A 22868-nucleotide genomic window follows, 5' to 3' on the forward strand; every position below is an offset into this window, starting at 1 on the left:
GAACTGGAGGATGTGTTACCATGAGAAAACTACGTACAAAATGGGGAGCAAAAACACAGACTCAACCTCTCCCAACAACATTGCCTATGGCCACATACAGGCATGTTCATCCCATATCATTTAGGGCACAGAATATGTCCTTCAATATCTGGACATAGCTGTAGAAAGCTTAGTGCAATTCTGTGGCGTTGCAACAGGGTAATAGTTGGAGATGTGCAGAAGAAATTCTACAGTAAGTAATTCAGCAAATAGGTACATCAAATTTAAGTTTGTACACTGCACTGTTTTTCATCATGTATATGAATTTTATTCCAGCACATAATTCTCCGTAACTTCCGCCATCACCAACAGAATCCCACCACCAAGCACATCTTTCCCTCCCCACTACTCTCTGCTTTCTGCAGGGATTGCTCCCTACATGACTCCTTGTCCACTCGTCCTTCCCCACTGAACTGCCTCCTGGTACTTACTCTTGCAAGCGGAACAAGTTTCCCCCACCAGTCCCTACACCCTTTCCTTCTCACCTATTCAGACCCCCAAACCGTCATTCCAGGTGAGGCGACACTTCACCTGTGAGTCTGTTGGGGTCATCTACTTTATCTGGGCTTGTTTGGCCTCTTGTATATCGCTGAGATTGGAGATTGGGAGAGTGCTTTGCCAAGCCCCTATGCTCTGTCTGTCAGAAAAAGCAGGATCTCTTGGTAGCCACCCAATTCAGTTCTACTTTCCATTCCCATTCTGACATGTCAGTCCATGGCCTCCACTTGTGCCATGAAGAGGCCCCACTCAGGTTGGAAGAGCAACAGTTTATATTTCACTTGGGTAGCCTCCAACCTGATGGCATGAACATTGATTTCTCAATCTTCCGCTAATTGCACCCCATCTTCTTCATCATTCCCTATTCCTGTTTCCCTCTCACACTTTATCTCCTTACATCCCCATCTCCTCACTCTGGTGCTCCTCCACCTTCTCTTTCTTCAATGCTCTTCTGTCCTCTCCTATCAGATCCCCCTCCTCAAGTCCTGTATCACTTTCACCAATCAACTTCCCAGCTCTTTACGTTACCCGCGCACCCTCTCCTGGTTTCACCTATCACCTTCCACCTTGTACTTCTTTCCTCCCCTCACTTTCCTGCGCTGACTTCTCATCTTTTTTTTTCTGTCCTGATGGATAGTTTTGGCCTGAAACATTGACTCTTTACTCCTTTCCATAGATGCTGCCTGACCTGTTGAGGACTTTGTGTGTGTTGCTTTAGATTTCTGGCATCTGCAGATTTTCTCATGTTTATGAATGTTAGTGTTCAGTCAAGAGGTTCAGAAAAGTTAGACTGTCATAATCACTGCTGGGGAGAAAAAAACTGATGTAATTATTGAAACAATGATCAAACTGGGCAGGGACAACTGAAGGGTAAATGAAGGTACCCTTTGTTCGAGTTGTAAATTAGGAATTAAACCTTGCGGTAAGTGAGGAGGAGTCTTATAATTAAAAGCTTAATGAGAGCGCAATGTGCATCACAGTGTGTAAGAGTGGTTTCCCATCAGTCTGCTTGTCACAGGCTAAGCTGCCAGCTGCTAACATAGCCCACTGCATGCAATTCAGGGAGTACGCCCTGTCAAACCGATGATTTTTATTTTTGCAGTCAGCTTCCTGCGATGGGAGGGGAGGTGGGTACAGTAGAACAGAAATCTGCTCTCTTATCAAAGGGGAAGCAAGGCAAGTGGCCTTTCATTGCCTGTGCTGTCTTTAGTAGCAATAGTATTGCAATGGTGTCAGAATCATAATGAGACTTAACATCATTGGCATATGTCATGAAATTTGTTAGCTTTGTGGCAGCAATAAAATGCAATACATTATAAATAACGATAAAACCTGAATTACAGTAAGTATATGTGCAGTTAGAAAGAAGGCAAGACAGCAGCTATACTTCATTAAGAGTTTGCAGAGATTTGGTTTGTCAACAAATACACTCAAGAACTTCTATAGATGTATCATGGAGAGCATTCTGCATTCTGACAGGCTGTATCACTGTCTGGTATGGGGGGGGGAAGGGGGCTACTGCACAGGACCGAAAGAGCTGCAGAGGGTTATAAATTTAGTTGGCTCTATCTGGGGTACTAGCCTACAAAGTACCCAGGACATCTTCAAGGAGTGGTGTCTCAGAAAGGCAGCGTCCATTATTAAAGACCTCCAGCACCCAGGGCATGCCCTTTTCTCACTGTTACCATCAGGCAGGAGGTACAGAAGCCTGAAAGCACACACTCACTGATTCAGGAACAGCTTCTTCCCCTCTGCCATCTGATTCCTAAATGGACATTGAACCCTTAAAGACTACCTCACTTATTAAATATATATTATTTCTGTTTTTTGCACAATTTTTAATCTATTCAATATATGTATACTGTAATTGATTTTTTTGTTTTTTTTCTATATTATGTATTACATTGAACTGCTGCTAAGTTAACAAATTTCTCGACAGATGGCTGTGATAATAAACCTGATTCTGATTCTAATTACGTATATTAAATAGCTAAATTAAATAAGTAATAAAAACCAGAAATTATAAAATAGTAGTGAGGTAGCGTTCATTGGTTTAATGTCCATTTACAGAAATAGAGAACAGTTTGCGGTCGAGTTGGTTCTGGAGGAATAGCATCGGTGGCTTGAGGGGGCCAAGACCAAGAATTCTTTTATTGTATGGACAGACCACAAAAACCTGTCTTATATTCAGGAGGCCAAGATACTGAATTCCCTGCAGGCCAGTTGGTCTCTTTTCTTTAACTGCTTTTGTTTCATCCTGACCTATCGACTGGAGTCAAAGAAACATAGAAACATAGAAAACCTACAGCACAACACCCTTTGGCCCACAAAGTCATGCCCAACGTGTCCCTTACCTTAGAAATTACTAGTGTTACCCATAGCCCTCTATTTTTCTATACTCCATGTACCTATCCAAAAGTCTCTTAAAAGACCCTATCATATCCGCCTCCACCACTGTTGCCGGCAGCCCATTCCACGCACTCGCCACTCCCTGCGTAAAAAAAACTTACCCCTGACATCTCATCTGTACCTACTCCCAAGCACCTTAAACCTGTGCCCCCTTGTGGCAGCCATTTCAGCCCTGGAAAAGAGCCTCTGACTATCCACACGATCAATGCCTCTCATCATCTTCTACACCTCTATCAGGTCACCTCACATCCTCTGTCACTCCAAGGAGAAAAGGCCAAGTTCACTCAACCTGTTTTCATAAGGCATGCTCCCCAATCCAGGCAACATCCAGGTAAATCTCTTCTGCACCCTTTCTATGGCTTCCACATCCTTCCTGTAGTGAGGCGACCAGACCTGAGTACAGTACTCCAAGTGTGGTCTGACCAGGGTCCTATATAGCTGCAACATTACCTCTCGGCTTCTAAATTCAATCCCATAATTGATGAAGGCTGTATGCCTTCTTAACCACAGAGTCAACCTGCGCACAGCTTTGAGCATCCTATGGACTCAAACCCCAAGATCCCTTTGATCTTCCACACTGCCAAGAGTCTTACTATTAATACTATATTCTGCCATCATGTTTGACCTACCAAAATGAACCACTTCACAGTTATCTGGGTTGAATTCCATCTGCCACTTCTCAGCCCAGTTTTGCATCCTATCAATGTCCCGCTGCAACCTCTGACAGCCCTACACACTATCCACAAGACCCCCAACCTTGGTGTCATTAGCAAACTTACTAACCCATCCATGCGCTTCCTCATCCAGGTCATTTATAAAAATCATGAAGAGTACAACTCCCAGAACAGATCCCGGAGGCACACCACTGGTCTCCGACCTCCATGCAGAATATGACCCGTCTACAACCACTCTTTGCCTTCTGTGGGCAAGCCAGTTCTGGATCCACAAAGCAATGTCCCCTTGGATCCCATGCCTCGTTACTTTCTCAGTAAGCCTTGCATGGGGTACCTTACCAAATGCCTTGCTGAAATCTATGCTGAAATCCCCAGAAGACCCAGAAACCGGATGCCGTTTCCCGTCAGTTTGATGGATCCGAATGAGGGGAGCAGCCTACCAGCATTTTGCCCCATGGCACGCTATAGCACCAATTCATTGGGGAATCGACACATTTGTTCGCAAGCCCCAGGTGGAAGGGGAGATCCCTCAGTATGTCTCTTTAGGTTGGCTGTTCATTTCTATTTTATTCCGGTCTAAGGTTCTTCAATGGCAACATGTATCAAGAATGTCTGCTGACCCAGAGATTGCCAGGGCTCTTAAGTTCATTAAGAGAAGATATTGGTGGCCTGGTATGGTGAAAGATGTCTATCAATACTTGTAGACATGTGAGGTATGTACCCGGAACAAGAAGCCCTGCACCCAACCTCAAGGGCTCCTTCACCCTCTGCCTGTTCTGGACAGACCATGGGCTCATATCTACATGGATTTTGTCACGAGCCTTTCTCATTCCAGTGGGAAGACTGTAATCATGGAGATTGTGGATTGTTTTTCGAAGGCTTGCAAATTCATCGCCTTGGACAGACTACCATCTGTGGTGGAGATGACTAAAACTGTCCTGCATCAGGTCTTCAAGAAGCACGGTTTTCTGATGGCCATTGTGTCAGATTGTGCTGTGCAATTCATGTCACCTTTTTGGAGGCATTCTGCAAGCTGATTGAGGCTAGATCGTCTCTAGCTTTCACCCACAGTCCAATGGCCAGATGGAGTGGGTGAACCAAGATTTGGAATGAACCCTAAAGTGCCTGGTCTCTGAAAGACTGGATGAGTGGTGCGACCAACTGATGTGGGCAGAGGTTGTCCACAACATTTTGGGGCATTTGGTGCACAGAATATCTCCTTTCGAATGCCATTTTGGGTATTCTCCATCACTCTTCCCTGAGCAGGAGGCAAAGGTTGGGGTACCTGTGGCTGAAGAGCTCATCCAACACTGCAAGGATGAATGGATTAGGCCAAAAAAAGATTTTGTTAGCTTCTACCCAGAAGGCTGAAATAAAGGCTAACTACAAGAGAAAACAGGGACCAGTTTGCAACCTGAGCAACAGGTCTGACTGTTGATTCAGATTTGCCTCTCTGTAGATGGTGGAGTTTAGGAGATTGGCGCCCAAGTTTACTGGACCTTCAAGACTCTCAAGAAAGTAAAGCCGGTTGACTTATATGTTGCAGCTCCCCAAGATCCTCAAGATCAATCCCACTTTCCACATTTCCAAATTTAAGCCTTTAACACCACCACCATCAGTCCCATCATCGCCCAGGTTTTTCAATGGGAAACAGGTCTTCACCGTGAGAAGAAATTTGGATTCATGATCTATTCAGGGTGTTCGGCAGTTCCTTGTGGATAGGGACTCAAGCAATAGTGTCGAGTACCTGAAAGAGATATCTTGGATCTGGCTCTCATCCATGACTACAACCATCATCTCTCCGAGCAGCCAGGGCTATCAAAAGCTGGCCATGAGGGAGGGGGTCCTGTTGTGACAGACACCCAACCACGCCACCTTCCAGGGTTTAAGCACTCTAACACTCCAGAATATGGTTTGCTGGTGCAGCCCCTTTAAAGAATCAGGCCACCCCGCTAATTGATGGCCATGTTTTTGGCACCAGGATTTAATATTTAAAGAACACTTGAACTAAAGTTCAGTGCTCAATTGTCAGCTCAGTTTTGGATTCTCGTCTACTGTCTAGTTTAGAACCTTGTCTTCATTTCAGTCTTGTATCAGGCCTCAATTCTAGTCTTGGATATTCCTGCACTTGGGTCCTAACTATCCTTGCCTAGGTGTCTCCTCACATTGTCTACGCTTTGCAGATGAAGTGACTGTTCAGATGTTATCCAAAAATGGGGACACTCCTCTTTTTCTCTCATTAGGGAGAGAGAGAGGCTGTGGTATGTCATATTACCGGGTGAATGAGTAGTCTTTGGGATACCGAAATTCTGTGTCTTTATTGATGCTTTGCTGCATGCTTGAGTGCTTGGTGGAGGGCGCCGATGCTTTTTGCTGGTGGTGGAGGGGGGATCATTGCTTTGCTAATACTTGTGCGTGGGAGGGGTGAGCTAATGAGGACTTTGCGGTTCTAACATTTAACTGTCATTCATTCTTTGGGGCACTCCTTCGTTTTTGCGGATGCTTGCGAAGAAAAATAATTTCAGGATGTATGTTGTATACATTCTTCTGACATTAATGTGCCTACTGTCCTATTGAATATTGAAAACTAAGACAGGACAACATCAAGGTATCTTAAAAGAAGGCAGAAATGAGGTATAGACAATTTAGCGCACTGAGTTTTGGGATGGGAGTGTGAGGAGATAACACACTTCACATACAAAGAGTACAATAAAAATGTCATTGCAAGCTGAGCTCAGCTGTCACTTATTAAGTGAACTCTCAAAGCAGTTTCAGAAAATTTTAGAGTCATTCAAAGATATACAAGAACAGTTTAAAACAAACGATGAAGATAAATGGTATATTAAAATATATGAAAACTGAAGTTAAGAGATAGGAAAATCAATATTACTCAACAGATTTTCAAATGCACAAGCAAATTTAATACATTAAATAAACTAAACTAGCAATTGATTGGGGTTTATAAAATATTCTAAAGAGTGAAAAGACTAATGTTATACAATGAATTTATCTAAATATCTTTCTGTATTAAACATGACACCTAAGTAAGTCCCTCACCAACTTTTCTGAAAGGCATTAAAAATGACAATATTGCTCCTATTATCAGCCAGAGGATTCTTCCATGAGGAGTAGAGCGTTAAAGGATGATAAATCACTGCGACCAGATCTTGGACCTCTACTTTCACATGCATGTTGGCAGAAATGATGAAACAGCTGAAAGTTATGTGGCATAACACGAGCAATTTCACTGAAACCTTCAAGCTAAATCTGAGGATTTGTTTCTAAATTAGTTAATTAGCCTTGGCTCGTACATTGATTAATTTGTTTTACTATTCTGAGTTTAAACAAAAGATTTGAATTTTTTTAAGTTGCTGTAAAGATAATCATCAGTGAAACTATAGCACCCTATACTGAGTGCTTTGGCTGTGTTTTTATGCACTAACATATGTACAGATTTTAAGTGCCTCCTTTCCTACTTCTGAAATACAGTCTCTCCTCCTTCCTTCTGCTCTCACTGGCTGCCTGCATTACTGTCTCTCTCCAACTCTACCCTCATTGTTCCCCTGTTCCATTTCACTCACTGCCTGCCCATGTGCACCCTTCCTGTAACCCATCACCCCATTCACCCCTTTCTCACTCGGTTCTCACTGCCTCCATCCTAACTGTCGACCCTCCCTCCCTCACTCTACTCTCACTAGCTTCGCTTTCCCTCACTGCCAGCCCAGCCAGCTCCAGCTCCACTCTCACAGCCTCTTTTCTTCCACTTGATTTTTGCTGCCGCTTCCTCCTCTCACTGAACCCACTCCCATTCTCCACTCTACCTACTTTTGCTCACTTTTCTTTTAATTTTAACCATCTCCCATCCATGTCTGTAATGTTACTATCTGCCCTCCTGGCCTTCTTCCTTTCCCCAATCTCACTGTCTCACTGCCTGCCCTGCCTGGTTTTGCTCCCAGTCTGATGCTGTAACAATGATGCAGCTTTCTGTCAACATGCTCTGGTCAGGTTTGGTAGCCTATGATCCTGCAGCAGTTAACACAGACACACAGAGAGGGAATCCATACCAAAGATGGTGGGGTTCCCATTCCAACCTATGTCCATGCCCTTCCCGCCCCTCAGGGGCAGACAGTGCAGTTGGAAACTGGGCCATTGAAACTCAGAGCCACTCAGCGTCCTCCTTAAAGAGGAGTTCTGCATCCATGGGACATTCCAAGGCTATGACATCATTTTCTAAATTGAAACTTTTTGTGATAGAAATTCTTAAATATGCTTTATAGGTCTTGCTCACAAATTGCATGCCTGACATCCTGTCTACAGTCTCCATGTTATGTGAGAGGGAAGAGGTGGGAAGGGGAGAGGTTGGAGTAGGGCAGTTGTCAACAGATTGCCTGCTGAGGAATTTATTGGAGTGAGAACATCAGGGGACGTGGAGAAGGTCACAAAGGGAATGGAGCCGGAAAGTGATCAGTGAAGATTTGTGTGAAAATTGTTCAGAGAGATGATCAGAAGAGTCTACGGTAGAATGTTCAGAGATCAGAGGTCAAAGAAGTGAAAGGGGAGAGGACTAGTAGAGAGTGTGAGGAGAGCAGAGGAGGCTGAAGAGGTTTCAGGACCATGTGGGCTAATATTGGAGGAAGCTGGACTGGAAATGAGGAGAATAGCATGAACCATGGAGAGATCAGGAGGGGCCAGTGAGAGATAAAGGTGGGTTAGGGAGAAATTGTAGTGGTAGGGATGAAGATCAGAGTGGAACAGTAAGGAAATCAGAACTGGCTGCTGAGAACTTAGTGGTCTGGCAAGAGATGAGAGTGATCTAGGGAGGAGGCTGGAGTGGTCTGGTGGGGTTAGGGGTGGGGATGGTGGCTGATGATCAGAATGGGGCAGTAAGAATGTAAGAACATGAGAAAGGAGCAAGAGCAGGAATAGGTGATTCGACTCTTTGAGTGTGCTGTCATTCGTTAGGATTGATCTCCCTCAATGTTCCACCTTTTCATTAATCTCGCAGTCTTTGATGTCCAGCAGCACTCACATCTACAGTGATGTACTGCTGGAGAGGTTGATTATGGCTAGAATCAACTCCTGTCTCAGCAAGGACCTGGACCCACTATAATTTGCCTATCACCACTATCGGTTTACAGCAGATACCATATCTTTGGCTTTTCACGTAGCGTTGGATCACCTGGATAGCGCTTATGTCAAGATGCTGATGGTTGAGTATAGTTCAGCGTTTAACACAATCACTCCTACAGTTCTGATTAAAAAGCTCCAAAACCTGAGTTTTTGTACCTCCCTCTGAAAATGGATCCTCAACTTCCTCACCTGAAGACTACAGTCTATGTGAATTGGAACTAACATCTCCACCTCACTGACGATCAGCACTGGTGCACCTTAAGGTTGTGTGCTTTGCCCACTTCTCTATTCTCTTTGCACCTATGAATAAGTGGCTGGGCACAACTCAAATGGCATCTATAAATTTGCTGATGACTCAACTATTATTGGTAGAACTTCAGATAGTGACAAGAAGGTGTACGGGAGCACAATATATCAGCCTGTTGAGTGGTGTCGCAGCAACAACCTTACATTCAATGTCATAAGACCAAAAAAGTGAATGTGAACTTTAGAAAGGTTAAAGTGAAGGAACACACACTAGACCTCATAGAGGGATTAGAAGTGAGTGGTGGTGGCGGGGGGGGGGGGGGTACATTACTTTGGTGTTGCTTACATGTGGGAGGGGGGAGTTTGGGGGGCTTAGGGTTCTAACATTTAACTGTCATTTATTCTTTGGTGCACTCCTCAGTTTTAGTGAATGATTGCAAAGAAAAAGAATTTCAGGATGTATATTGTATACATTTCTCTGACATTAAATGTACCTTTGAAAGAGTGAGCAATTTCAAGTTCCTGGGTGTCAACAATTCTGTGGATATGTCCTGGGCCGAACATATCAATGCAATTACAAAGAAGGCACGACAACGGCTATGTTTCATGAGGAGTTTGAGGAGAATTGGTATGTCACCAAAGGCACTGGCAAATTTCTATCGAGGTACCATGGAGAGCATTCTAACACTATAGCATCCAGGACATCTTCAAGGAACAATGGCTCAAAAGGGCGGCATCCATATTTAAGGACCCCTGTGACCAAGCATATGCCCTCTTCTCATTGCTACCATCAATAAGGAGGTACAGGAGCCTGAAGGCACACACTGAATGATTCAGGGACAGCTTCTTTTCCAGCATCAGATTTCTGAATTGACACTGACCTCATAAACACTACTTCCCTACTTTTTTTGCACTACTCATTTAATTTAACTATTTGATATATACCCGTATACTACATATTTTATATGCTTACTGTTGTAAGGGGGTTTCGATTTTTATGTTACTGCGGAGGCTAATTAAAATGGCGTTTTTGTTATGTTAATCTGGGGAATGCGGCTTTGTTGTGCTTTAACGCTGAGAAAGTTTGCGCTAGCAGCTTATTGTGGTTTAGAGGGTGATAAGAGGGTGCTATTAACCAATTGGGATAGTTGTTATGGTTTTGGTGTATTTGAAGATACTGTATGCGCGGGGTTTTGGGGCAGAAGGCGGGAGAGCGAGACAGAGGATGGACCAGGTGCTGTGAGTCCGCTAACGGGGTCGGACCCCGAGCGGGACGTTCGGCGAGGAGACGGAGACGGAGACGGACTCGTGTGGAGCGTCTGGTCGACCACCGTTGTTGGTCCCAGGCGGCCGGTCGAGGTGGTCCGAGGGGTCACAGGGTGAAGAAGAAGGTCCTTGAGCTCCAACGGTTTTGTGCACGAAGAGATTGAACTTTGATAAGTGTGGCGCCTTTTATTTTCCTTTTATATTTTATTCTCTTTTAATTATATAGTTCCAGTAATATCTATAAACTGTAAATCATTTAATTGCATCTGGTGTAATGTCTGTTATTTGGGCGGGGTGGGGTACCTCACACAGCATCCACACAAACAAATTACCCAGTTTGGCGGGGCCGAGGCTGTTTCCCTAGACGACAGCGAGCCGAGCGACCCTGAGGGTGGCCAGGGGGGCTGCATTGTAATTCACAGTTTTTATTATTATGCATTGCAAGGAACTGCTGCTATAAAAACAACAAATTTCATGATGTATGCTGGTGATATTAAATCTGATTCTGATTCCTTTGTATCCAGAAATTTATCAATCTCTGTTTTACATTAGCTCCATGATTGAGCCTCAGAGACCTCCAGGCCAGAGGAGTCCAAATTTCCCCACCCTCTACGTGAAGGTACTTTTCCTTATCTCCATCCTCTATGGCCTACCCCTTTTTCTGAGACGGTAACCCTTGGTTCTAGATGCCAAACCAGGGAAAGCACACCTATCTATTTAGGTATGTAAGAATTTTATAAGTTTCAATGGGATTTACTCTCATTTTTGTAAACTCTAAAGTACACAGCCTCAAGTAACTCAATCACTCCACATACATCAAAACTACCATTCCTGGAATTCTTTTGGTTAATCTTTGCCTCATTCCATTTATTGTAAATGTCTTTTTTTTAGTAAAGAGAACAAGTTTTAACAATGCTCCAGCTGCACTCTCACCATGGCCCTATCTAATTGCTGAAAAACATTCTGACTCCTGAATTCAAACTCTCATCATAAAATGCCTTCTTCATACCCTTTTGTTTACTGTAGCTTTAAGTTATTTTCCTGTAAGTTTTGTACAGGGGCACCAAAGACACTTTGAGTTTCAACATCATACATCTGTTAGCACTTAAAAAATACACTGCTTTTCTGCTTTGTGTTTCAAAGTGGATAACTTCTGCCTGTTTTGTCCAGTGATTCAGCTTGCCTATATTCCCTTATAACCTCTTTACAACTTCTTCATTACTCACAATCCATTGGCAGAGAGGAGGTAGATGGGCCAGAAACAGTAGGGGTGGACCAGGGAGGAGACTCTTATAAGGTTCACCAATGAAATGAAGTGTTCAAAGGGAGATGATTGCCTGAAATAATGATGTCAGGAATGATTATTAACAGTAGGAGTTTGTTGAGAATCTTTTGACATCAGAAGTCAACAACGTCCATTTGCAGTGGTTGTGGGAGATTGGTTTATCATCATTGAGTACTTATTAATTTCAAGACGATTGTGCTCTGGTGTACTCTGATCTGGGTTCTGGAATTGTCCATTGCCCTCCCTTTAAAACAAGCCATTGCAATTGAAGCCACGCTGTTCACTATCAGTAGGAAATCAAAGTGAAACCAATGTCCTGCATGTATCCAATAAGCATCATGTATTTCTAAATCATGTCTAAGTAGGAATGCAATGCACCTTATGGAAAGAACCTGTATGTATACAATGTGTTTGATCTTTAAATTCCTCAGAGTTATCATTTCAGAGGATCTGTCCTGGGTCTAGCACGTAACTGCAATTACAAAGAAAGCATGGTAGCACCTCTGCTTTCTTAGAAGTTTGTGAAGATTCAAAATGACTCCAAAAACTTTGACAAACTACTATAGATGATAGAGAGTATATTGACTGGTTGCATCGTAGCCTGGTACGAAAACACCAATGCCCTTTCAATGGAAAAGCCTACAAAAAGTAATGGATACAGCCCAGTCATTACGGGTAAATCCCTCCCCACCATTGAGCACATCTTCATGGGGTACTATCACAGGAAAGTAGCATCCATCATCAAGGACCCCCACTATTTAGGCCATGCTCCCTTCTCGCTGCTACCTTAAGGAAGAAGGTACATATTTTTACATATTGGTTGTTTGTCTGTCCTGTTAGGTGAGGTATCTCATAGATTCTAGTGCTTTCCTTTTAATTACTGTGAATGCCTGCAAGATCTTCTGGTAAGATGGTGGCGTGTATAATCACAGCAGCTTTTACAGGGTGTAACCAAAGGTGTTATTGTCTTTTTTAAACATTTTTTTTTAATGATTGCAAGACCCTGTTGGACCTTGGTATTGTGAAATGTTGCAAGTCCGATGCAGGGATTGGTGGACTGCAGGGGTAGTTGGTAAGGGAGTTGTGTGGCCTTCGTTGTAGTGAGGATAAGGCCTCAAACTATGGTGTTGCCTGTTTACAGCCGCCCAGGAGAGAGGCGTTGGAGTCGGTGCACTCCGCCAGAGATGATGTGGCATGGGATCCCAGCTGGAGTTGGTGCTGCCCCCAGGTGTTCGCATGGCAGAAGACAAGCTGTATTGTGTTTGACTGCAGACTGCTGCAACATTCATGGACTCTGGGTCTTGGACTATATTCTTGTTTGTGTGAGTGTATTCTACTGACATCTTATATGTGCTTGCTGTCTTATATGTGCCTCGTGCTATGTGTGACTGTTGTTTTCTTTCTTTGCACCTTGGCCCCAGAGTAACACTGTTTCGTTTGGCTGTATTTATGGGTATTCATGTGTGGTTGAATGAGAATTAAACTTGAACTTGAAGAAAATGAACCTCAGGATGGTTTATGGTGACATACAGTATACATTAAGTACTTGGATAATAAATTTACTTTGAACTTCCATCAATCTATCAATTATATTAGCAATACAATTATTTTGCATTGCACATAAAAACATTAGGCTGCAGTTGAGGATTCCTGGGCCGGCTTGCCATCTGATGGACCTTTTGTAAATGCATTGAGTCTGGTCTATTGGTTTTATGTTTCTGACTCATTCTTGCAATGATGTCATTGAAGGTCAAAAACAGCATCCTGATTTCTCAGACTGTAGGTTTTTCTGCCAACACTGCTTTAATCTGATACATCCTTTCCTAATGGTACTCACTTTGGTTTTGTTGAAATACAATTTAAGGAAAAAATGAAACTTTTTGAAGTCTTTTGAAAATATTAATCCCTTTTGATTTTATTCTTCTGCTCCTTTCCTTTATTCCACATGTATGCCTTTTGAGTGTGGGCACGTGGCCAAGTGGTTAAAGCATTGGACTAGCTACTTGAAGGTCATGAGTTCGAGCCCTAGCCTAGGGAACGTGTTGTGTCCTTGAGCAAGGCACTTAATCACACATCGCTCTGCGACGACACTGGTGCAAAACTGTAAGGGTCCTAATGCCTTTCCCTTGGACAACACTGGTGTTGTGGAGAGGGGAGACTTGCAGCATGGGCAACTGCTGGTCTTCCATACAACCTTGCCCAGGCCTGCACCCTGGAGAGTGAAGACTTTCCAGGCGCAGATCCATGGTCTCGCAAGACTAACAGATGCCTTAAATGCCTTTTAATGATGGTGTAGTGTGCAGGTAAACTGAACATAGAACAGTACAGGGCTTTCAGCATACAATGTTGTGCCAACTTTTTAACCTACTCTAAGGTCAGTCTATCCTCAATATCCTCCCTCATCAACCTTCATTTTTTACTTTCATCCATGTGTCTATTTAAGAGTCTCATAAATCTTCCGGATGTACAGTATTTGCCTCTGCCATGACACCTGACACATACTTTCTGCTCTCTGTGTAAAAACCCACCTCTGATATTCCCCTGAACATTCCATCAATCGCCTTAATATTATGCTCTCTACTAATAGCCATTTCCCCCCGAGGACGAAGGATCTGCCTGTTCACTCTGTCTTTGCCTCATATCATTTTATGCCCTTCTGTCAAGTCAAATCTCATCCTCCTTCGCACCAAAGAGAAAAGCTTTAGCTTGTTCAACCTTTTGTCATAAAATATGCTCTCTAATCCAGGAAGCATCCTGATAAATCTCCTCTGTCCCTTTCCAAATCTTCCCAATCCTTCTACCATTGAGACACCAAGATAGTGGTTAGTGCAAAGCTATTACAATTCAGGACATTGGAGTTCAGAGTTCAGTCTCCTCTATAGGAGTTAGTACCTCCTCCCCGTGAAATGTGTGGGCTTCTTCAGTGTCCTCCAGTTTGTTCCTGTAGTATGTAAGACGTATCGATTAGTAGGTTAATTAGTCATTGTAAATTGTCTTGCGATTAGGTTAAGGTTAAATTGGGGTTGCTGGAGGCATGGCTCAAAGGGCCAGAAGGACTTATTCCATCCTGTATCTCTAAATAAATAAATGAATGATCAGCTCTGAACACAATACACCAAGTGTGGTTTAACCAGAGTTTTATAGAGCTGCATCATTACCTCATGACTAATCGGAGTCATGCACAGGCTTGCAAATGGTAACCAGGATGCGGGATACAAATTAGATAGATGTGTACTTTGATTACAATGGGAGATAGAAATGCCATGTAATAAGGGCAATGTTATGATAGTTATATGGGATTTCAATATGCAGGTAGATTGGGAAAATCAGATTGGTGCTGAATCGAAAGAGAAAGAGTTTGTAGAAAGCCTTCAAGATGGCTTTTTAGAGCAGTTAGTAGATGAGCCCACGAGGGGAAAGGCAATTTTGGATTGGGTGTTGTGTAATGAATCCAATTTGATTAGAGAACTTAAACTGAAAGACTCCCTAGGAGGCAGTGATCTTAATATGATAGAATTCACTCTGCAGTTGGAAGGGAAGAAGAAAAAGTCACATGTATCAATATTACAGTGGAGTAAAAGGAATTTTAAGAGGAGCTTGCCAAAATTGATTGGAAGGGTACACTAGCAAGGATGATGGTAAGGCAGCAATGGCTGGAGTTTCTGTGGGAAATTCAGAAGGCACAGTATAGATACAGTGCCTATAAAATGTATTCACACCCCCTCCCCCTGGATGATTTCATGTTTTATCGGTTTTTCATCATTGAATCATAGTGGATTTAATTTGTCTTTTCTGACTAATCAAAATAAAAAGGTGCTTTCATGTCACAGTGAAAACAGGTCTCTACAAAGTGAATCAAAGGGGGAAGGGAGGAGAAGATGGTGGCACAACGCAGCGCGTGCGGCCACTCTGAAATGATATCGTTTTTGTAAGTAGGATGCCGTGCACAATCCTGATTTGATGGAGGCAGATGTGAGAAGCATGGAGGAACATCTGGAGAAACTTCTGAAATGTCGCTTTGCTGCCGCTGCTACTGTGCGATCGAGAATCTCTGGAGGGGAAGGCCCGAAATCCTTGGCTTTGCCTAGTGCCTGTTGCTGGGGTTGAAGTGCTCGGCAGAGATAGTGCTCGGTGTCGGAGGGCTGGTTGGAGGCTCGAAGTTTTCGGACGGACTCGAGAGTCGGCTGTGGTCGGATGCTTCCAGGGTGCTGCATCGGCAAGTTTGCGGCACTGGAAGCTCATGGTAGGAACAGAGTTTCTCTTCCTTCTACCATCTGCGTGAGATGATGGGACTTTTGAGAGACTTTGAGACATTTTTTTTTACTGTGCCATGGTCTGTTCTTTATCAAATTACGGTATTGCTTTGAACTGTTGTAACTATATATTATAATTATGTGGGTTTTGTCAGTTTTTTCAGTCTTGGTTTGTCTTGTGTTTCTGTGATAACTTTCATGAAGGAACATTGCATCATTTCTTAATGCATGCATTACTAAATGACAATAAAAGAGGACTGTGTGTCCTCATAATCTAATCTAATCTAATCTAAAATTAATAACAAATATAAAACAAAAACTAATTGACTGCATAAGTATTCACCCCCTTTAATGTGACACATGAAATCATCACTGGTGCAACCAATTGGAAGTCACATAATTCATTAAATGAAAATCACCTGTATGCAGTTAAAATGTTTTAATTGATTGCAGTAAAAATACACCTGTGTCTGGAATGTCCAACTGAGTTGCAGGAAGTATGGGATACAGAGAGAGATGATGAGAAATAAATCAAGGGAGTTGGGGATGCAGGAATTCACATTAAAAGGGTTGCTGGGCATGGGTGAGAGAGCGCAAGTCCGGGTATTTTTAGCGTTTTTAAGGGGTACAGGGGTTTTTTATAGAATATGATGAATAAACAGGAATAGGATACTAGGATGGTCAAAGATGGGAGGGTGAAGTGTAGGTTTGTATATATATATATATATGTGTGTGTGTGTGTGTGTGTGTGTGTGTGCACGTGTGTGCGCGCGACTGGGTGAAGGGATTTAGAATGTATGTCTAGTGCACATTCTGGAGCAGAGGGTGGCGGTAATGCACTATTAAGCTGGATGCCAACCGCTGTAAGACAAGATACAGACAGACAGACAGAATGTCCAACTGCTGGTGAGTCAGTGTCCTAGCAAAAACTACCCCATAAAGACAAAAAGAACACTCCAAGCAACTCCACAACTCTTATTGAAAAGCACAAGTCATGAGATAGATACAGGAACATTTCCAAGTTACTGAATATTCCTTGGAGTGTAGTTAATCATCAAAAATGGAAAGAATATGGTAAAGCTGTAAATCTGTCTAGACCATGCTGTCCCCAAAAACTGGGAGACTGTGCAAGAAGGGGACCAGTGAGGGAGGCCACCAGGAGACCTATGACAACTCTAAAGGAGCTACAAGCTACAGTGGCTGAGAAGGGAGAGACTGTATATACAACTGTTGCCTGGGAGCTTCACCAGTCTCAGTTTTACAGGAGAGTGGCAAAGAGAAAGCCACTGTTGAAAGAAACTCACAGTAAATCTTCGCTAGAGTTAGCCAGAAGACATGTGAAAGTCTCTGAAATCAGCTGCAAGAAGATTCATTGGTCTGATGAAACCAAAATTGAGCTTTTTGGCTATCAGACTAAACACTATGTATGGTGTACGCCAAACACCACACATCATCCAAAACACAGCATCCCTACCGTGAAGCATGGTGGTGGCTGTATCATGCTGTGAGGATGCTTCACTGCAGCAGGCCCTGGAAGGCTTGTGCAGAAGAGAGTAAAATGAATGCAGCAAAATACAGGGAAATCCTAGAGGAAAACTTAACGCTGTCTGCAAGAAAACCGTGACTTGGGAGAAGATTAGTTTTCTAACAAGACAATGACCCCAATCCTAAAGCCAAGGCTACACAGGAATGGCTTAAAAACAACAAAGTTAATGTCCAGGAGTGGCCAAGTCAGAGTCCAGACCTTAATCCATTTGAGCATTTGTGGCTGGACTTGAAAAGGGCTGTTCATTCACAATCCCCATGCAATCTGATAGAGCTTGAGCAGTTTTGTAAAGAGGAATGGAGAAAAATTGCAGTGTCCAGATGTGCAAAGCTGGTAGAGACCTATCCATGCAGAATCAAGGCTGTAATTGCTGCCAAAGGTGCATCTATTCAATACTGACTTAAAGGGGGTGAGTAATTATGCAATCAATTTTGTGTTTAATAATTGTATTAAATTTAGACTAATTTGTAGAAATTTGTTTTCACTTTGACATGAATGTCTTTTCTGTTGTTCAGTGTCAAAAAAGCCAAATGAAAGCCACCTTGATTCAATGTTGTAAAACAATAAAACAGGAAAAGTTCCAAGGAGGAGTGAATACTTTTGATGTGCACTGTACATCTCAAAGATGAAGTATTTCAAAGGGATGTTGGTGCAACTGTGGCTGTAAAGGGAAGTCAAAGACAGCATAAAAAGAAAAGAGAGGGTATACAATAGAACAAAAATTATAGGGAAGTTGCATATTTGGGAAGCTTCTAAAAACCAATAGAAGGCAACTAAAAAAAAAACAGGAGCGAAAAGATGAAATGTGAAGATAAACTAGCCAATAATATAGAAGAAGTTACCAAATGATTTTCAAATACATATAGATTAAAAGAGAAATGAGAGTGGATATTGGACCACTGGATAATGACGCTGGATAAATAGTAATGGGATCAAAGAAATGGCAGGTGAACTTAAGAATTTTACATCAGTCTTTATTGTGGAAGGCTGTAGCAGTATGCCAGAAATTCAGGGGGAAAGAAGTACGCATGTTTGTTATTGCTATGGAGAAGATGCTTGGGAAGCTGAAAGGTCTAAAGGTGGATAAGTCACCTGGACAAGATGGACTACACCCCAGGCATCTGAAAGTGGTAGCTGAAGAGATTGTGAAGGCATTAGTAGTGATCTTTCAAAATCACTAGATTCTGGAATTGTTTCAAGGACTGAAAATATCACTGCATTCTCTTTAATGAGGGAGGAAAAAGAAAGGAAATTACAGGCCACTGAAACCTCATTCTGAATAATGGACTCTAACATCTTGCCAACCTCTGAAGTCAAGGTATTAGAGTCCATTGTTCAGAATGAGGTTTCAGTGTCCTTGGAAGCACATGAGAAAATGGGCCAGGTCAGTATAGTTTCCTTTAGGGGAATGTTGTTTGACAAATCTGTTGGTATCTTTGAAGAAATAACAGAAAGGATAAACAAAGGAGAATCAGTGGATGTTGTGTACTTGGACTTTCAGAGGGCCGTGGACAAGACTACTAACATGGATAGAAGATTGGCTGATTGGCAGGAGGTAGAATGCAAATAACAAGAGCTTTTTCTGATTGTCTGCTAGTGACTAGTGGTGTCTGTAGGGGTTGGTATTAGGACCGCTTTTTTTCATGTTATACATGAATGATTTGGAGGACAGAATTGATGGCTTTGTGACCAAGTTAGTAGAGGACACAAAGGTAAATGGAGGGGCAGGTAATATTCGGGAAGCAGGAGGTTTGCATAAGGATTTGGACATTTTGGGAGACTGGGCAAAAAAGTGGCAGGTGGAATATAGTGTAGGAAAGTGTATGATTATACAATTTTTTTTTAGATTATGAGAACACTCAGTCCTCTTTTATTGTCACTTAGAAATGCATACATGCATTAAGAAATGATACAATGTTTCCCCGGAGTGATATCACAGAAAACAAGACAGACCAAAGACTAGCACTAACAGAACCACATAATTATACCATATAGTTACAGCAGTGCAAAGCAATACCATAATTTGATAAAGAACAGACCATGGGCACAGTAAAAAAAAAAGTCTCAAAGTCCCGAGTTGATTGACTCCCAAGTCCCCGATAGCAGGCAGCAAAAGGGAGAAACTCCCTGCCATAAACCTCCAGACACCATCAACTTGCCGATACCTTGGAAGCAGCCGACCCCAGCCGACACTGAGTCCATCCGTCCAAAAACTCCGAGCTTCCGACCAGCCTCTCCGATACAGCCTCCCGAGCGCCATCCTCTGCCGAGTGCCTTTGACCTCGCCCCGGCCGCTGAAACACGCAAAGCCGAGGATTTCAGGGCCTTCAGCTCCGGAGATTCCGGTTACCACACAGTAGCAGCGGCAACGAAGCAGGCATTTCAGAAGTTTTCCAGATGTTCTGCTGTGCTCTCACGTCTGTCTCCATCAAATCAGAATTGTGCGTGGTCCCCTACTTGACAGATAACAGATATTCATCACCAAAGTGGCTGCGCATGTTGTCGTCGCGCCGCCATCTTCTCCCCCAATTTGGTGAAAGGAATAATGGTGTAGACCATTTATAAACAGGGAGAAATTCAAAAATCAGAGGTGCTAAGGGAGATGGGGGACCTTGTGCAGGGTTCTCTAAAGGTGAACTTGCAGGTTGACAGTGGTAAAGCAAATGCAATGTTAGCATTTATTTTGAGAGCAGTAGAATATAAGGGCAAGAATGTAATGCTAAGGCTTTATAAGACATTGGTCAGACAGTACTTGGGGTAATGTTTTGGCCCCCCTTGTTTAAGAAAAGATGTAGGATTGAGAGAAGTTTCATGAGAATGAAAGGGTTAACATATGAGGAGTGTTTGATGGATCTGGGCCTGTACTCAGTGAAGTTTGGAAATATGGTGGGGGGGGGGGAATCTGATTGAAACCTATTGAATATTGAAAGGTCTAGATAGAGCAAATGTGGAGAGGATGTTTCCTATAGAGGGTGAGTTTAGGACTGAAGAATATTCAGCCTCAGAATAGAGGGAGGTCCATTTAAAACAGAAATGAAGAGGAATTTCTTTAGCTGGAAGGTAGTGAATTTGTGGAATTCATTATCACAGAGGGCTGTGGAGCCAAAGTCACTGGGTATATTTAAAATGGAGATTGATAGGTTCTTGGTTAGTCAGGGTGTCAAACGTTACAGGAGGAAGACAGGAGCCATGCTGGAGCAGTGGAGCAGACATGATGGGCTGAATGACCTAATTGTGCTCCTATAACTTGTGGACTTGTGAACTCAATCCCCCAACTAATGAAATCCAACTTCCAGTAAGATGGTAGCACACTCTGATGCAAAGGATTCTATAGAGCCAACCAAAGGTGTTTGTTTTTTAAATGTATTTTCTCATGATTGCAGGACTCTGCTGGACATTAAGAACATAAAGTTTTGTGGGGTTTACAGCTGCTCAGGAGGAGATGTCAGAATTGGTTTGCTCAACTGGTGTGTCGGGGCAGTGTGGCACAGAGCCCATGCTGGAGTTGGTGCGGTCCCCTGGTGTCTGCTCGGCAGTAAACAATTTGTATTGTGTTTAAGTGCAGACTATTGCAAAATACCTTGACTCTGGGTCTTGAACTATATCTTTTTTTTTGGTGTGACTGCATTTTACTGATATCTTTTATATGCCCTTGCTGTCTTGTATATGCTATATATATGCCTTGTTCTATGTGTAATTGTACTGTGTTTTGCACCTTGGCTCTGAAGTAACACAGTTTCATTTGGCTGTGTTCATGGGTATTCATGTGTGATTAAATAACAATTAAATTTAAACATAAACAATTAAACACCCCTTACACCTTTTGAACCACCCTATCAACTTGCACGTCGTCTTTGGGGCATGTATGCATGTGGGCCCTAAGATCCCAGTGTTCTTCCTCACTGCTATGAATCTGCTATGATCTTTGTACTGTGCGTTCAACCTTCCAGATGTGTCACTTCAAACTTTCCCAGAGTGAACTCCATGTGCCTCTTCTCAGCCAACTCTGCATCCCATCAATGTCCCATTGTAAATTACGACAGCCTTATTTATTATCCACAACACTATCAATCTTCGCATCATCTGCATACTTACTAACCTTGTCTTCCACTTCCTCATCCAAGTCATTTGTAGAACTCACAGGGATCAGCGGTCCCAGAACAGATCCTTGCGAACATATCTGGACACCGACCAAGAGGCAGAATATGCTCCATCTATCACCATACACTGTCCTCTGTGTGCAAGCTAATTCTGAATCCACACAGCCAAGTTTTCCTGGCTCTCTTGTCTCCCGACTTACCGAATGAGCCTACCATTGAAAACCTTGTCAAACATCTTACTAAAATTCACTTACACCATGTCCACTGCTCTTCCTTCATAATTCATTTTCTCACTTCACTACTTGGACTAAAACTCCTATTGAGAGATATCGATGGGGTTGTAATCTCACCATCCCTTTATAATTAGTTCAAATACTAGGAGAAAATGGCATTATATATATATTTTTTTAACACTTTGGCTGAGGAATTTTTTTGACCAAGGGCTTGAATGTGAGTGATGTTAATGTGATTCTCTTTAAGTAAAAGCTTCCCTATGGTGTCTTCTGAGGACAAGCAATGAACAATTAGCCAGACAAGTTTAATTAATTATTTGGATGTTTCAGCTCTAGGACTTCAAATAATTTATGTTAAAAATTCTCTGGAACTCTGGGAAAGGGTTTCAAAGATCAGAAATCTGTAATGATGGCAGTGAAGTTCATTTTGGGAGGGACCACTGTTTGGATGATAACAAATTTGAACTTTATCAGACTGATTGTTTTTTTCCCCCTTCTGAATCTGAAAGCAAGGCAAGTTTATTTGTATAGCACTTCTCAAACACTTTAAAGTGCTTTACATAAAACAAGATACAAAAATCAAACATCAAATTTCAGACAATATAAAGAGAATAAAATCACACATAAAAATAAAGAAATAGAAGTTACAGTGCAGGAGATTCTAATTAAAAGCTACAGAGAAAAGAAAAGTTTTGGGCTTTGATTTAAGAGAGCTTAAAGTTGGGACAGACTTCAGATCCTCTAGAAGGTTATTCCAGATGTGTGGATCATAGTAACTAACAGATGCTTCACCATGTTTAGTTTTGACCCTGGGGACGATAAGCAGACCTGCCCCAGATGACCTGAGAGCTCAAGAAGGTTCACAATGCAGCAAGAGATCGGAGATGTATTTTGGCCCCAGACCATTCAGTGCCAAATTTTGCAGTAGGTATTCATAGAAACATAGAAAACCTACAACAGAATAACATGTTCCTACCTTAGAACTACCAAGGCTTTACCCATAGCCCTTGCCTTTTGCCTCCAAAACTTTCCATAGCAACAGGCATCATCACCACTGTCAAGTTCTTCAGATTATTTGTCTACTGGTTTTTTCAACAAGTCTGTATTACACAGATGGTTTACAGACACACCAAATATTTCAATGAAGAGCACTATTCCACCACCACTATCGCTCTAATGTCTTGAGGAA

General features: G+C 42.5%; 1 long non-coding RNA gene across 2 annotated transcripts in view; it reads left to right on the forward strand.

The window, feature by feature from the left end:
- LOC140200770 (uncharacterized) overlaps positions 1-22868 on the forward strand; it is a 53969-nt gene that overhangs the window by 14557 nt on the left and 16544 nt on the right. For both annotated transcript variants that reach the window (XR_011886725.1, XR_011886724.1), the window contains exon 2: positions 12689-12869. This is a non-coding gene — a long non-coding RNA (uncharacterized lncRNA). The remainder of the gene's footprint in view (positions 1-12688; positions 12870-22868) is intronic.

This window comes from Mobula birostris, chromosome 7, assembly GCF_030028105.1.
Source record: "Mobula birostris isolate sMobBir1 chromosome 7, sMobBir1.hap1, whole genome shotgun sequence".
Classification (NCBI taxonomy): domain Eukaryota; kingdom Metazoa; phylum Chordata; class Chondrichthyes; order Myliobatiformes; family Myliobatidae; genus Mobula; species Mobula birostris.